The 15,741-nt window shown below is 41.2% G+C and overlaps 1 protein-coding gene across 1 annotated transcript in view; it reads left to right on the top strand.

Moving 5' to 3' along the window:
• KIFAP3 (kinesin-associated protein 3) overlaps nucleotides 1-15,741 on the top strand; it is a 63,249-nt gene that overhangs the window by 45,529 nt on the left and 1,979 nt on the right. The window lies entirely within an intron of this gene.

Raw genomic sequence — 15,741 nt, 5'->3', positions numbered from 1 at the left:
TTTAAGCACTTGACAACCAAGGTACAGAATTCACTTCAATAGGATGCTTTCTGGACATGCCCAGCCCTGTGGTTGAAGTTCTTCTTTCCAAAGGAAGAAGGTTATTTTCATCACTTACAACTTTAGTCACCATTTGTAATATATGAGTAATTCACAGTATGTAGAGCTGAAGCAAAAGGGATTTTTCTTCCTTAGTTTGCCTTCTTGTAATTGTTCAAGGGCAGTGGAAGGTTACAGTTGTTTCTTTACCTGTGATGCACCAGGAAGCTGAACATTCAGCAAGACTGAAATGATGGGGACATTTTTAAGAACAAATTAAAATAACTAAAATGCTCAAATCAGGAAGAAAAAGTAAGACTTAGGAGGTGGGTCCTGTCGAAAAAAGGAAGTGTTTATACTCCGTAAGGATCAAGTTCAGAGCAGGGTGTAACCCTTTGCATGGAGCCTGCTTGGGGATGGGATACTGGTGCTGATTGCTTCCAAATGTACAGCCTTTGTTTTGAAGCATGCAGGTGACTTCAAGGGCAGCACATGGCTCATCTTTCTCTCAGTCTCTCTTTGTGACTTACCATCTCTAACTTTAAAATAGACACGCAACCCAGGAGACAACAGATTTCTTATTACCCAGGACATTGTATGGGTATGTGGTCCCAACAGTTTTCATGCCCCCTTGAAGGTGGGGGGAAAGGTGTGTAGGGTGAAGCTTGCAGACTCCTTTGTTGCCAGTAAAGTTAGGTATAGCCCCAGTCAAGATGCTCTTTTTTTTCTGCTGGGAAAAAGATTGTCTTCAAGTAGATCATTCAGCCAAGAATTTCAGTCCCTTCTCAGGGAGCTGTGTTAGAAAGCTGTGTTTTCATCTGATTGCATCCCAGCTAAAGGGAGCAGCAAAACACATCTGGTGTATACTTTGTTAAATTAAGTATTTGTAGAATTCTCTTGTAATGTCTTAAGGCATTTTGTCCAGAGGCTCACCTCAAGAAAGAAAAGAGAAGAAGTGCAGTTTGGCTAACAGCAAACTTGGTAATTACCCGTTGATGATCAGCTCTGCAAAATATTCAGATTTGCCATTAGGATTCTGTTTTCTAGGAAGGCTTTTTTTGATATGATTGCCCCATGTATTTATCTGCAGTCCAGACACACAGTCTAATTGGAAACAGCATGGACTGCTGCAAATGTTCTGTCCTATTTGTAACAGAGCAGGACTGAATTGTTTGATAGAATAGATACTGGCAGTTGAACGGCGAATCCTGGTTTTCAGATGTGTGTCATTATCGTTTTGAACTCCTTGGCGCCAGAAGCCAGGATTTCCTGATGCTTAGAGCTAATGTAAAATGCATTACTGCTCCAAGGCATGAGCCATGGAATTGCCAGTCCCATGAGTTTGGAGAGTCAGCCTCTCCCTTTTCCCAAATTTGAATTGGTGTTGGAAGGTAAAACCATACGTGCTAGAGAGCCTAATTAAAAATAATAGCAGCAAGTCAAGGCTCTTTTTATGTGTTATATAGTGTACATTTCATCCATACCAAAACATAATTCTAGGGTATTTTTATGCTTACAGTTTCAAGTTAACAAGAACCTTATGTCAGGGATTTATTTTTAACCAGTTCCAGCTTTTAATAAATCAAGATTTTTGTTATAAAATTTTTTCATTTTTCTATTATTAATATTTGAATATGTTTTCAGAAACTTTTAAAGAAAGCTGAGTTAGGATTTGCGTAGACAAACTAGCAAGTCAGATAATAGTAAATTTTTTGTCAGTTCAAAGAGGCCTAATGATGAGTAGATGCAAATTATTGGTCTCATTTGTTGTACTTCTTTATTTGTTATACATTTACTTGTTGTACCTGCCTTCTGGTCTTAGCCTTTAATATTAAGCTTTTTAATTCTGTAACAGAAACAGTTGTTTGCCAAGTGAGTTCTGAAGGAGTCTTTTCTGTCATTTAAGACCACCCTGTGAAATCTGAGGTAGGTGACAACCATGAGCTGACTTCTTGCTACTCAGTGTTGAATAATCTAATCCTTTCTTCTCCTTTCTGCATTTCTTTGAGGGAAGCTTAGGATATGTTACCCCTTCAGTTTCTCTGAGGTTATTTCCTATCCTTGCAAGGTGTTGAGACTGGATCCAGACTTCCCCTTGTCTCCAGGAGAGCCTAGCAAGTCAGCCAAAAAGACTCATGGTTTTAGTGCCTGTTTGTCACTGAGGGTCTGAGCTAGTGTTGGTGCCCCAGTGCATTACCAGGGCTTAAGTGTGTTCTGATCAACAACTTCATTTTTGGAGCCAAATAAATGGATCTCTGAGGAAAAGTTTTCAAGGACTGCAACCAAATGCAGGTCACCTTGAAGATTTTCACTGTAAACCATACTTAGTAATACCTGTGCAAGGGACCTGAGCCCACACCAGCTGCCACTTATCAGACTGTTACACCAGTTCTTCTGCATTGAGCAGAGGGTGAAAGCCATGTGCTTCCTTGGTTGTGAGTTCTTGCAAGGTCTGGGGCAGCCTCTACCATTGCTGTTCCATCATCTTATGCTCAAAAAAATTCAAGGGAATTGGAGTAGCAGCTGTATTCAGATGTGCAGTCAATGAAGTGGTTGACTTCCTTGTAACACAGCAGGGGTATCATAACTATCTCCTGTGGAGTCCCTGTCCCAGGAGACACTGGATCTACATACCTAGACCTGTTGTATACTCTTAGGCAGGCAGGGAGGTCCTTTGAAGTCAAGAGTAAAACAGTAGTTTAAAAAAGTTAAGCTATTTATAGGCACCTCTGCTCATTGGGTTAGCACATGAGGGTCTTTTACCCTCAAAATTTTTTAAGAGGGAAACATGAAATAATACTATTAGCAGTAAGAACATGAATAGATTTGGTGATTTAGGTGAAGTATCTTAGGGGCTGTGTTCTTCAAAGACATTGCCTTCCCTTCACAGGGTTTCTTGGACTTCCCTTTGCAACCTGGAGTACTGACTGTCAGGACTTGAGATCAATTCCTGCATCATGAAGTGCAGAAGAACTTTGAAGGGAATGCTAGAAGTATCTAGCTCTAAATTCAGTTTGTAGGTTTGCTTGCAATGGTTGCTATTCTGGACACATTCCAAAGCAAGCAGGGATCATTGTTGGTTTTGGTACTTGTAAGCATAAAGAGAAGCAGCATTTAAATGAAGACCTGGAAAGTTGGCATTTTTCTAATACTGCCACCCTCACTTTAGGGATACAAGGCATTGTTAGAAATAGGAACATTTTGTTTCTGGTAATCCAGCTTGTGTGTTTTGGAGCTTTAGTTTACAGCTCTTATTTCTGAACTAAATTCTTAGTGGAGTTGTACTGTTGTGCATTATGTCTATAAACTGAATTATTTCAGAATATAATGTACACAGAAGCTGTGATAAAATACATAAACAGCATCTCTTGTTTTCCTCAAAGGTTTGGAGCAGAATGCAAACAGATTGTAAGGTATGTTTTCCATTCAGCAGAAAATACATGGCTAAGGAGGTTGTTTTGACAGCTTGTATCCAGGTTTTTTTCATTGGCCAGGAAAAGACTTTTGTGATTAGATTACCAGCTTTGAATCATCTTACTGTCTTTCAGAAGCAGATGGGCATTAGGCATAGATTTAAAATTTTCATCTGTTATTAAAAGCTGTATTCAAGGCTCCTGGTTCTGATAACTATTAATACAGAGTGATAGTTTTATGATTGTAGCAAACAAAAACTCCCCCACCTTTGGCTGGTGTGATGACAGCTTAGTGTCTGGGCTGCAAGAGATAAAGACCAGCTGAAAGACATCTTCAAGGATCTATGGTCATTTATCAAATTTTAATCACCTTCCAGAGACTAATTTCTTTCTTAAGACACAAATGTAATAGTGATGGCTAAATATCTTACAGCAGACAGATCCACAGTATTTTTCTTACCCTCTGTGGAAGACACTACTTTTTAACCTTTCCCAGCTATAACCAGGTAACGGTACAAACTTTTAAGCCTTTTTTTTTTGTTGTTGTTGTTCATGTCGTCATTAGAGTTCCCAAATCCTCTCTCTCTGTAGCTTTAGAAAGATTAACAGTGAGGAATGCTGGTGCTAGCCAAAACTTCTTTTTTTCTGTGCCAAGGAAGTTTTCTCCAGCACAGAATCACTTAACCTCATTATAAAATGGAGCAGAGCTGCCCTGGCGCGATGTTGTGAAGACAAGGCGCCTCTCTGGGTGTGCTGCTCCTGGTGTGTGTGCTCACACCTCCTCCTAGCAGAGACTTGGTTGAAGCTTCTTCCCAGGAAGCAGTGAGGTTTGGCACGTCACAGAAAGCCAGTTTTATGGGGTGACAGTTTGTCTCTGTCCTTGGTGGAACATCTTTCCTTTTGCCTGGATTTACAGCCTAAAACTGTAGCTGCTTTTCTTCCCTTTGCCACAGCAGGTCATTGTGCTGAGCTGAGCAGATGAAGCCAGGGCCTTGCAGGCTGCTCTGCAATTACTTCAGTTAAATTGTGTCTGTTTTTGGCAAGCACAGGCATGTATAACTAAGCTGTTGGGTCCTGAGTTGACAGAAACTGTGGTAGTGTGCCCTTCAGCAACTTAAGACGTGGCCGTAGGTCCTGGTGGGAGCACAGGGAACACTGTTACTGTGACTCAGCTTATCTCTAGCTAAGCTGTGTGTGATGTCTGTATGTGCTCAGAATCCACATTGAAAAGCAAGAATAGTAATATCCACAGGCTTTTTTGGTTGGGTACCCTGATGAAAATCAGATGTGAGTTTTCATGGGGAAAAGACCTAGGTCTGTAGCTTTCTGTCCTGGTGACTCCTGTTGTGTGGTGGGAACTCCAGTCCTGTGTCACAGCTGAGTAGCTCCTGTTCAGATCAGGTGCAGGAACTGCATCAGGTGCTGGCAAATGCTCACTCTGTGGATGTTTATCAAAATGTTTTTAAATGGTTGTACTTGTAACTTATATCCCACATCAACATCTGTAGCTAACTTCTCTATAGATCCTCACCTTCTGTCAGGTGTGCTCAAAGCAATGGTATGTTCTGCTTCTCAAGCATTGAAGTTATGATTTTCATCTCTTCATTGCTTTAGTCTCTAAACCCTTCAGGATATATTGCTGATATAAAGAACTTTCTTCCTAAGAAAAGAACTGAAGGAGTTGGTGACCCTGCCAAAAGGGAGTTTCTTGTCCATTTTGTATTTTCAATAATGCACACAGTTTATTTAGTAGTTTGAACATTCCCTTCCCAAACTTTCAGCAGTTAAGTGCCATCTTGCAGGCTATCTCTGAAGGTGAAAAACTAATGTTAGGAGACTGTAAAAGTGAGCTGCCTCAAGCAACCCTTAACAGTCATCAGTGGCAGAAGAAACTTGGTTTTATGGTCCTTGGAAAGACTAGCTTAGATAAAAACCATGTTCTGATGTGGGGGTCTGTGTTACAGTAGAGTTGAAAATATCCAGATCTCTTTCCCCCTCATTTGAATGGAGGCAGTAATCTTTTCCTGTCTTAAAGGTGGATGTATACCGAGTATAAAATCTTTTAATTAAAGGAAAGAAAAGCTAACAATATAAATTATTTTTATGATACGATTCTACTTTCAAACATTTTATCATAGTGATGTTTCTTAGCTCTGTGTCTAACTTTTTCTTTCCCATACTTAAATGTCATCTTAAAAACAAAACAAAAAACTTTTTGCCTTTGCAATATGTTCAGCAGAGTTGAACTCAGCTTCTACCAGTTGGACACTATTTTAATTTGCATTTCCCAAGAGAATTGAATTAGGTTTTATTAGTGAATTGGGCCTATAACCTTGTAGGCAGGTTTTATTAGTTTATCACACATCAGCATTAGCAAACTGTAAATCCCACTGAAACGAATTTGAAAAGGCCTTTCAGGGAAGCCCAGAACCAGTGAAGTTTCTGGAGACAAGTAAGGGAAGATTGTTTTGTTTTGTTTTCTTCAATCCCACAAAAATGTTGTTAGTGGTAGCAGAGTCATATCTTTTTTTTTTTTTTTTTTCAATCATATTGTTGTCCTAACTGCCTACGTGTTTAGTTTCAAAGAAGTTAAACTGGATATGGTCAGGAGGATTTGGCCAAGTTTCTGCTATGGTTCTGTGTGGGTTGGCATAACAAAGTGCACTTCTTAGTCACTGTACAGCATTTACTGACTGTTCATGTCAAACAGGCAGTTAAGTTTCTTCTTGTTCAACAATGCCCATTCAGGTGGTACATAAGCTTGGAATTATGATCTTGCATCTAAAAGATAATAAGGAAGGAGGAGCTGCTGCCTTTTGGAGGGTTTTGATCAGAGTCTGGGGCAAGCTTATTGAAAGACTTCACTTGATTTCTTCACACCTCAGATCATGGCCTAAATCAAAATTCACTGTATAATTCTTTTTCAAATTTCAAATGTAGGAGTGTTTCCAGAACATGAGTGCTTCACTGCTAAGAGCTTTTGAATGTGAGCTTGAATTTCTTCAGGTCTCATTTAGAAATTTTTTTTTCTGCACCAGTACTGAGCTAGTGTTGTCTCTTTCCTTTCCCTGTTTTCTTTTAGATAGCAGTGATATTCCCTGCTGTCACTTCAGTAGTTTTTTCATACTGTCTTCTCAAAGCCATGTTTCTAGAAACTGATTACTGGAAGCTGATCATATTACAATCTAGTTTAGGTGTCAGTAACATGTATCTAATCAAACTGTGCTGTTATTATGTGGACAGTTAATGTAGCATTTTTGAAGACCAGAAATCTGATTATTCAAGGGGAAGTTGATTTTTTTTCTCTCTCTATAGCCCATATTCATCAATGGGGTTTTCCCAGGGTTTGGAGACTGTGCATACTGCTCCACCAAAGAATTAGGGCCCAGACCTGTCTGTAATTTGGCAGTATCCCTATGAGGACAATATTCTTTCTATCCAATATTGTATATACAGCAACTTTTTAAACGTGCTCGGGTGCTTATTTATTAGTATTCTGTTCTTAGACTGTATAAGGAGAGGCTTCTAAGCAACTCTCCTTGTGTCCCCCAACACACAGCCATTGTCCACAGTGCAACATACAGCCCTTTCCCCAAAGAGCTGATAGTCAGGGTGGGCAGGGAACCAAAGTCAAGGAGAAGTTACTCATCCCAAGTCAGATGCTGGAGCCTGGAGCAGAGCAGGCATCTCCTGCCCGCTCCCACAGTGCCCCAGTGCCCAGACCACACCACCTCTCCGAGGTGTGTGGTCCCTAATCACGAAGGATCATGTTGCACTTGTTTCATTTACTGAAAGAGCTGTTTAATTGCTCAGAACAATCACACCAGTGTGCTAAGAGATGAAATAGCTTGCTTGGGAGTATTTTAAAGGTGTGGGTTTTTTCAGCAAGTGGCAGATGCTGTTTGAGAGCTACCACTGAGGCTTTCATGCACGTCAGCTCTTTTGGAATATAGGATACTTGGGCCTCTTTCACGTGCAGTCACTTAATTTACATTTTTTTTAGTTGCTTTTTATTTTACTATATTCCACCTGCAGTTGGCCTCATTTAACCGACATGGTTTAGGTCGCTATTAAGAATTTTAAATGAATACCAAAATGCTGTTGCAATTAGCTTAAGGCCTTTGGAATGTCTTAGCAAGAAATCTCCCAAACCTGGGTCTGTCTCTTCTGAAATGTAACATTAATTAATTCCCACATTCTGTCTGCTGCTCTTAGTCCCTCCAGATGTGCTACTAGGAATAGACTGGCTCCCTGGTTACAAGCCATCTGGGGTCTGTAAACTGATTTGCACTTATATTAAACAATAAGTGAACAGAATGCGGAAGAGTTATTAAAGCAAATGTACATTGCTTATAAATCTCAAAGTAAAATATTAAAACGTAGTAAATGGGAATGGAATGTGCAAATGAAGACCTGCTTGTTTTTAATGAGTTTAGCTGTGACCTTCTCGATTTCAACCAAAAGAAAAGAATTTTATTTTTCTCTTAAAAAAAAAAAGAAAAAGAAAAAGAAACTATAAAACTGCTTACAGAAGTATCTGAGACAAAAACAAGGAAATATAATGTTCTAAACCTGACTGGTCCAAACCACTCAAGCTGCTGTGACAGCTCATAAAACTGAGAGTAGTTTTTAACTGGACTCTGTTTTACATTGCCAGAGTGAATTTTCCTTGCAGGAAGTAGCCAGAAGGTTTATTTAGTTTCCAGACTGCTGCTTTGATCTTTCCATTCTGTCACTTCTCAGGTTACATAGCCCTTTTTCACTGCAGTAAATCTGCAACAGTTAATGAGAATAAAATTTCCTCCTTCTCACTGATCACATGCTGTTAAATGCCAAACCACAGCCAGCAGCATATTTGCAGAATTCAGCTGCACTGTACAAAAACAGCACAATCGGTTTAATCTCGTTGTTTTTGTAATTCATTTTATTGAGCTTTCTTTTTTCAAGTGACCTATTTTATCAAGACAAGTGGTTGCAAGGCCAGAACTGGAAGAAAGATTTAAAACTGTAATAAAGTGAAGGGTGTTTTTTTATGCTACATATAAGCATGCTCACAGGATTCAAAATTAAACCTACAATGAGCAGCTTTTAAAAAGTCCCACATATCAGTCAGATATTTCTTAGAGTTATTAATCTGGATTGAATATGTGCTGCAAACAAGTCTCTAGTATAAAAATTAATGTAACATCTCAAATTAATTTCTTTGCCAAATAGTTACATTAATTTTAATTCTAAAATTGTATTCTCTGAATCTGTGTTTATCAGCTTCATCTATTCAAGTATGATGATGGAACCATCCTTTTCTCTTCTCTTTGGAAAACTGTTTAATCTCATCGTTTAAAAAAGCAGCCTTCTAGTTTAGAGAGTTTATTTGCCTTCTGGGTTTTGAGCTTTTTACGTCTGTGGGTTGTTTGTTTTTTTTCCAAGACTCCCTATCCAACATTTGGGTTGGGAACATTTCACTTTTCGTTCATTTCATTACAGTTGAAATTTTTGCATAATAATGCTGCTCCGAGGTATCCATCTCACAAATACAGATGTGGAACACTTTCTTGATCTGGCATGTTCCATAATATATCCAGTGTTAGCCCTAAGAAAGAAAGCAGTAAGAGCCATTGAGATTTGCTTCTCTCTTGGTTTACATTAAAATCATCGCTGATTTGGGATAGATTTTGACAAATCCCTGTGTTGATATATCTAAGTGGTTGAAATCTGGACAATCATCTATGGTGGTAAAAAATATTTCAAGTTCTTTCCTCAGTAACAACACTCCAACTGCATTTGCTGTTTGTACTCTAGTGAACACTGCAAATCCCCTAGTAATGTTAAATTTCAGAAGAATCTTTGAAAGCTTTTATTGGCTGCAGCTGTAAGTCAAAGCAGAACAGATTTTTTGACTCTCCCTCCTTCCCGTCAGCATCTGGATTATCATCCAGATTGAGTTTCCTGGATCTTGGTGCTGAGCCCCGGACGCAGCATGACTATCAGCCCGTAACCTGCTGGCATGGCTTTTCAGGGCATTTGTGCTCAAGAGGGAACTTTTTCCCCCCATTTCTAGTGAAGCACAGAGCTGAGTGGCAGCTGCAGGAGCTTCTATAAGGAATAATTGTTCAGCTACAAAAGCTTCAATGCAGGACACCAAGAACTTGCATTTCGACTGCAGCTGTTTATCTCAGCATACATTTTCACAGTAACCCTGCTGAGTAACCTAGCACAGAGAGCAAGAAACACTTCCTGTCTGGAAACAGGAAGGCCAGTCAGAAGGCTGTGGAAGACAAGGACCTGAGCTGATCTAGTCAGTGATACCAGCCACCCCTATGAGGCTGCCACTTCAGGATCTTGCTCTGCTCAGGCTGTTGGCTGAAGCTTCTGTGCCCTACATAACACTGACATTGGTGGAGCTCAGTAATGGAGATGCTTGAAACATGCCCAAGCGAGATATATTACACTAGTTAAAGATTAAGGCAATGTCCTCTTCAAGTTATGGAGTTGACAGGAATACTTTGGACTGAGCAAGGAGAGAGGGGGAGGAAAGGACATCTTGCTTTTTATTGCCTGCTCCTCAGGGCATTTTCATTTGTTTTAGTGCCTCATTATTTTTTAAGAAATGGATGTATCTAATCAGTGGGTTTGGCCAGTTGTTGAGCCAAGAGCACAGGAGGTGTTTCTGTCAGACTTGTAATGGAAAGTCAGAACTCTTGGTCTCCATTCCAGCTCTGACTGTGCACTTGACCTTTTAACAAATCCTGCACAGAAGAGCTGAGCAACTCCCACCCGCACCACGGAGCCATGAGCCTGTGTGAGGGGATGCCAGGGAAGTTACACCAATGCTGTTCAAAGAACAAGGCAGCTATAGTGAACAACTTGAGTTCTTGAGCTACTGTTTTGCCCACTCTATTAACTCTATTCTCAATTTGTTGCCTTTCTAGCACATAAAAAATACTGGGTTTTTTCCTTCTTTGAGGGCTGTTACAGAGTAAGCAAAATCTTTTCTATGTCACTCTGACTTGAATCTTCTTGTTACTGTAGTTTGTCACTTGATGTATTTAATGTTTGGGCTGGTTTTTTTCCTCTCAATACTCCATCTGGGAAACTGAGGTCATGGAGAAAAGAATCAACTTGCCCAGGATCACACAGCAGGTAACTGAGAGAGGAAGAAACTGAGCCCAAGTCCCAGGCTACTTTCAGAGCTGGGATGGCAACCTCTACAGCTTTCAAGCAAGGCTCTTACTGAATTTGGCTAAGCAAGGTGATTTGTTTTAGTTTAGTGCTTTCTTACTAGTCAGTTGGGAAATAGATGTATTTTTTCTTTTTAAATGCTGCCTCCCTACCAGTGAATTCTGGCATGCTTATTGCTTGGTGCATAGCTGGAGCCTGACACAGAAGACACAGTGCTCGTTTCTCCACAATTGTCAGATTAGCATTTGTTTATAATTAAGTGGCAGAAACAGTGGTATTGTGCTGAGATACAACTGGGCACCAAGTCCAGGAGCAACTGGAAACTTTTAAGTCATGGAGTGCACTGAAGAAAGCTGGATCACATGGAAGGAGAGACATGATCATACCCATAAAAGCTGTATCATGATGCACAAGGGAGCTGAAGTATTATTGCACAGGTTCATTCTGACATTTTCTATCTTTTGAACAGATACAGTGTTGCTGTTGGAGGAATGTGAATATTCAGTGCTGCTGTAGAGATGAAGTTGGTATTTGGTGCAGTGTGCACAGTCCCAGTCCCTGCCACAAAACTCCCCTCCCTTTTGAGCTTCAGGGATAGAAAGCATGGGGGAAGAAAGTTTTGCAGATAGGAGAGAAAAAGTTGGGGCCATGAGAGGCAGAATTTAAGAGACTTGTGGTTTATAGTTTAACGTCATTACCAGTAGTGGGAGAATCTACAGTTACAGAACATTATATAAAGAAACATTGTTTTTTTCTAAGGCTTCTCAGTTGTATGCTGTTTCTTCATAACCCTGGTTTGTGCTCTTACTCTGAAGGACAGAAAATTTGTCAGTGAAGCAAAACCAGAGGTAGCTGGCACAGAGAAGTAAATGGGATCATCTCTATTGCTAGACTCTAAGCAAGGGGGAAAGCAGACAGTTTTATACCACTTTCCCATGCCCTCTGCTCTTCCATGACTGGTGTTAGGAGCACGGTGTCCCATGCAGTGCTGAGCTGACAGTGAGTATGAGCAGAAAGGCCAAAGAGTCACTGGGTTTCACCAGCTTTGAGCCTTGGTTAAAGTGTGCTGGTTAGCTGGTACCTGCAAAGGATTAGCTAACTGTTCCTTACCTGAAGATAACTTTAAAAGCTAGAGGTTGGAGTTTGTTCTATGGAATTCAAAACCATTTCCCCACCTACTGTGCTTGTTTGCACACAGTGCATGAATCCACTGTGTGATGGAACAAGGCCTGGATGCTCCCAGCTCCCCCTGCCTTTCTGTACCTTGGTCTCTGCACATAGGAAACCTGCAGAGGGAGGGAGGGAGCTGCAGTATTTGCTAACTGATATGCTAATTGGGCTAGCAGGACTGCAGCCTCTGCTGCATTTCATATTTGATTATAATGCCCTGCACGACAATCATTGTGATACCTACAGTCTTGCACCTTTCATCAACACTTGGAAAAACAAAAAAAAACCAAAATGCTGGGAGGAGAGAAAAAAAAACCCACAGACTTTGCTCTTGGCAAACTCCTGTGTCTCTTTTTGGCAAGTATTATAAACAATAAACTGTATCTCAGTTGTAGAGGGTTATAATGCTGTGCTTGTCTCGAGATGAGAGACTGGTGTGCCATTTCTATGGTTTAGGTACCTCCTGAGGGAAAACCACAGCCTTCAGTATTCAGGGAGAAGGTGCAGAGAAAACAGAGGGGTTGCTGTGAACTGCACTGATGTCAGGCTTCTCAAAGATGCTCAGAAATATGGTTCAAACCTCATGCTCTTGTACTCAGGAGGGGTTTTGCGAAGTGGTTTCAGTGGTGGCAAGAAGAGGTGCCTTGCGTGTAAACGGGCTGCATATTTATACCTGCAAATAAACCCTCTCAGCAGCTCATCTGAGCATGTGGACAACTTTGGGTGTGATTCCTCTGGTAGGATATCGTAGGGTTGCTTATTAGTTGAGAGCTTGTAAGTAGTGTTTGCTCAGTCTTACCAAAGTCAAAGAATCTAATTCTATTTATATATAATTTTTGATATATTTTATTTTAAATGAAATTATTAAACTTGTGTCCCCAGTGAGAAGCTCAGAGTCTCTCAGAGTTGAGGCCTTGTTGATGCAGATTACAGAGGGAGGACTGACAGGGTTTTAGAACAAGTTTAGAGTGAAAAGAAATGTAGCTGAAATCATGGCTCTGGTGGAAGCAGTGTGTGTTTAGCTTGGATTTCATTTTCAGATGGCGGTGGTTTCAGGGTGCTTTGATTTTTGAGCTTCCAACCATGAAACTGACAAGCTGAAAAATGATGAAGTTTAGGCCTAAATTGTACATTTCTAAATTGATGTTTTACCCTCTAAGGTGGAAACTTTTTCTGAGCCAGCCTCACCTGCAGAGGCAGTCACAATCTTTTTCAGTACAGCCTGGTACTATTCTTGCCATTCCCCTTCAAGCCTCTCCTGGGAGTGTGCAGGCCTGTTTCCCAAGTAGTGTTGCTTGCTGGGATCCCTCCAAGATCCCTGCATCATACTGGGGGATTTCCAGTTGGACTTCAAGGGTTAGTTTTGACCAAGAATTTCCATAGTAACCCAGGACTTGCCTTTATGAGGGCCTGCTTATGCCGGAGGAATTAGTACCCATTTTAGAGCAACTTGTCAGCACCAGCACTAGTAAGAGTGAAAGTGCTGGTGTGGACAGGCTTAGGTGTCTGTGGCATCAGGAAAGCTTAGAGAAATCAGCCTTGCTCCGTGGTCAGTCTGCAACCAGTGCAGACTAGCACTAGGGTGCTAATGACCCTAGTGGAGACCAAGCTTAAGAGCCTCTCTCCCTGTGCTGTGCACTCCCTAGCAGCAAGGTGACCTGAAGGGGACCCCACCAGAGGGTTGGGGCAAAGTGCTCCCTGTCTGAGCCAGCCCCACCTTCCAGATGTACCACAAAGCTTATCTAGTCTCTGAGGCTCTGGGTGCAGGAGGGAGTTAAGGAAAGAAGGACACAGTGGCATGCTGGCTGGCATTTCATGCTGTGAGGGGGGTTGGAGGGGTACGTGGTTGGTCTTCAGGTCTTTACATTTTAAATGATGTCAGGGCACCTAGGATCCTAGATGGGCATATTAATTTGGATGTCATTAATCAGAGTAAGTATCAATAAGCAGAGCTGTTAAGAAATCTCTCCTCACTCATGCACATCAGGAACGTTTTCCTCTTCGGCATGTGTTCTTCAGCTCCCCGGCAGTACAAGCAAATTGGAAAGTTCAGCTGTCATTTGGGGAAGGTCATAGATCACACTAGCAGCCTGAGTAATCCAAGAGGTTTTAAGTATCATAGCATTTAGTTTAAAGTGAAATTTGCTCTGACAGGGGCTGGCAGACCAATAGGAAAAAGAAATATTTGTGCTTGGAGAAGTGCATGTGTAGAGACCGCGAGTATAACTGATGGCTGGAAGTGATTTCAGTCTAAAAAAAACAAATCATTAAGAGAGTGCATAGGGGTAAAATACACAGTTCATATTTTAAAGGGTCTCAAAATGAACCAGCAACTGAGGTTAGCAGTACATAGTAATTAGCCATGCTGTTCACTGTTTAACTCTATCAGCTCCAGGCGTGGTGGTGAACTTTGCACAAGAAAGCAGTTGTGCCTCAGCGTGTGGTTCCCTGCGCGCACGCGCCGTCTTGAGACAAAACTGCCTTCAATAACTTGCAGATGAAGGCAACAACATCAGTCATTTGTCTGATGAGTTTGTTGGGCTGTTGTGATCCACATCCATTTTGCAACTACAGGGATTGCACCAACTTCTGCTAGGTTCCTAGTTGAACTGGGCTGACTAATGAGAGGAAAAAAATACCCATTTTAGGATGGGTATTGTTGCCTTGATGGCATAATTGTGTCCCTAACTTTGGGAAATACAGGCTGGTGGTTGCTCTGCAGAGTTTCCCTGTAGTTGCTGTATAAATAAAGCAAACAACATGTTTTTCCTAGGAGCAGGTTTTGAAGTTGATTGCTGGTATAAATCTAAGAACACATGGCACAAATCATGATCTCAGGCCAGTCATTACCCAACAAGTGTTTACAGCCGAAGAGGTACCATCTTTCTTGGCTCTGCCCCTCTGCTGTTCTTGGCAGAAGTGGCCAGGATTCATCAGGACTTGGTTTTTAAAACCCTGTCTCCACCTCTGTGGGTTATGCTTGCAGAGTCATTGCCCTTGGCCTGCCAGCCTCGTCAGTAAGCCAGACTTCAGTCTACAGAGTCATGTTTGCTGTTTGTTGCCCTTCCCCTCGGCTGCCTCTTGGGTCCAACAGCCTTTCCTTCAGCTGAGGGGACAGGCTTCTTGCTATGGGCTGCCAGTGCAAACAAAGAGGCAAAGCTGGTCTGTTTCAAGAGCACTAACATGTAAAAATGAAGCCAGCTTATTTTTTGAAGCATGCACAAGCCTTCATTTACTTAAGAGAAATATTTAGATAGGAAGAGAGGTGATTTGATCAAGGTGTTTTAATGTGATTTTCTGTTCCTTTCTTTTTATTTTTTTTAAACTGTCTAAAGCAGTTATCAGCTGATCCATCTCTTCCAGTTTTCTTCAGGACACTAACATATGTCTGAACCATTTGGAAATAACTGATACTCCTCAGAGTTTAAACTCAAGGGATTTTTACCTAATTACTTACACATTTATATAAAAAAAATTAAAATTATTTGCTGGGAAGGTGATTGAAACCATATTTTCCCTGGTCTCGTTATCAATTTAAATACATTTGAAAGTTCTTTGAATAAGGATTACTAAGCTGGAAGTAGCAGGGACAGCTCTGCCTGCTGCGATAGAGACCCATTGCCACCGCGTGGCTCCATCTCGTCATTACACCTCACACAAACCTGATGCGATTTCAGTATAGAATGGAGTGACCAAAACAAGTTCTTGAAACTCTGCAGCATCAAGAGAAGCCACGTTTATATTTAGGAAGAAAGTCCTGCTTCGGGGGGTGTCTCTCGGGCTGTATTTGTTGTGTCCCCTGCAGCCGCAATAAACCTGAGGGCAGCAACTGTCATCTCCCTGGTAGCCAACTCAAGGTTCCTGCTAGCCTGACTCACAGCCAGCAGCCAGCTCCCTCACCCACAGCATCTTTCCTGAAGGAAGCTTCCAGTAGTCAGCA

This window comes from Chaetura pelagica, unplaced genomic scaffold (assembly GCF_000747805.2).
Source record: "Chaetura pelagica isolate M959 unplaced genomic scaffold, ChaPel_1.0 scaffold656, whole genome shotgun sequence".
NCBI lineage: Eukaryota > Metazoa > Chordata > Aves > Apodiformes > Apodidae > Chaetura > Chaetura pelagica.
Note: the sequence above shows the minus strand (reverse complement) of the source record. Positions and strands in the feature narration are given on the sequence as shown.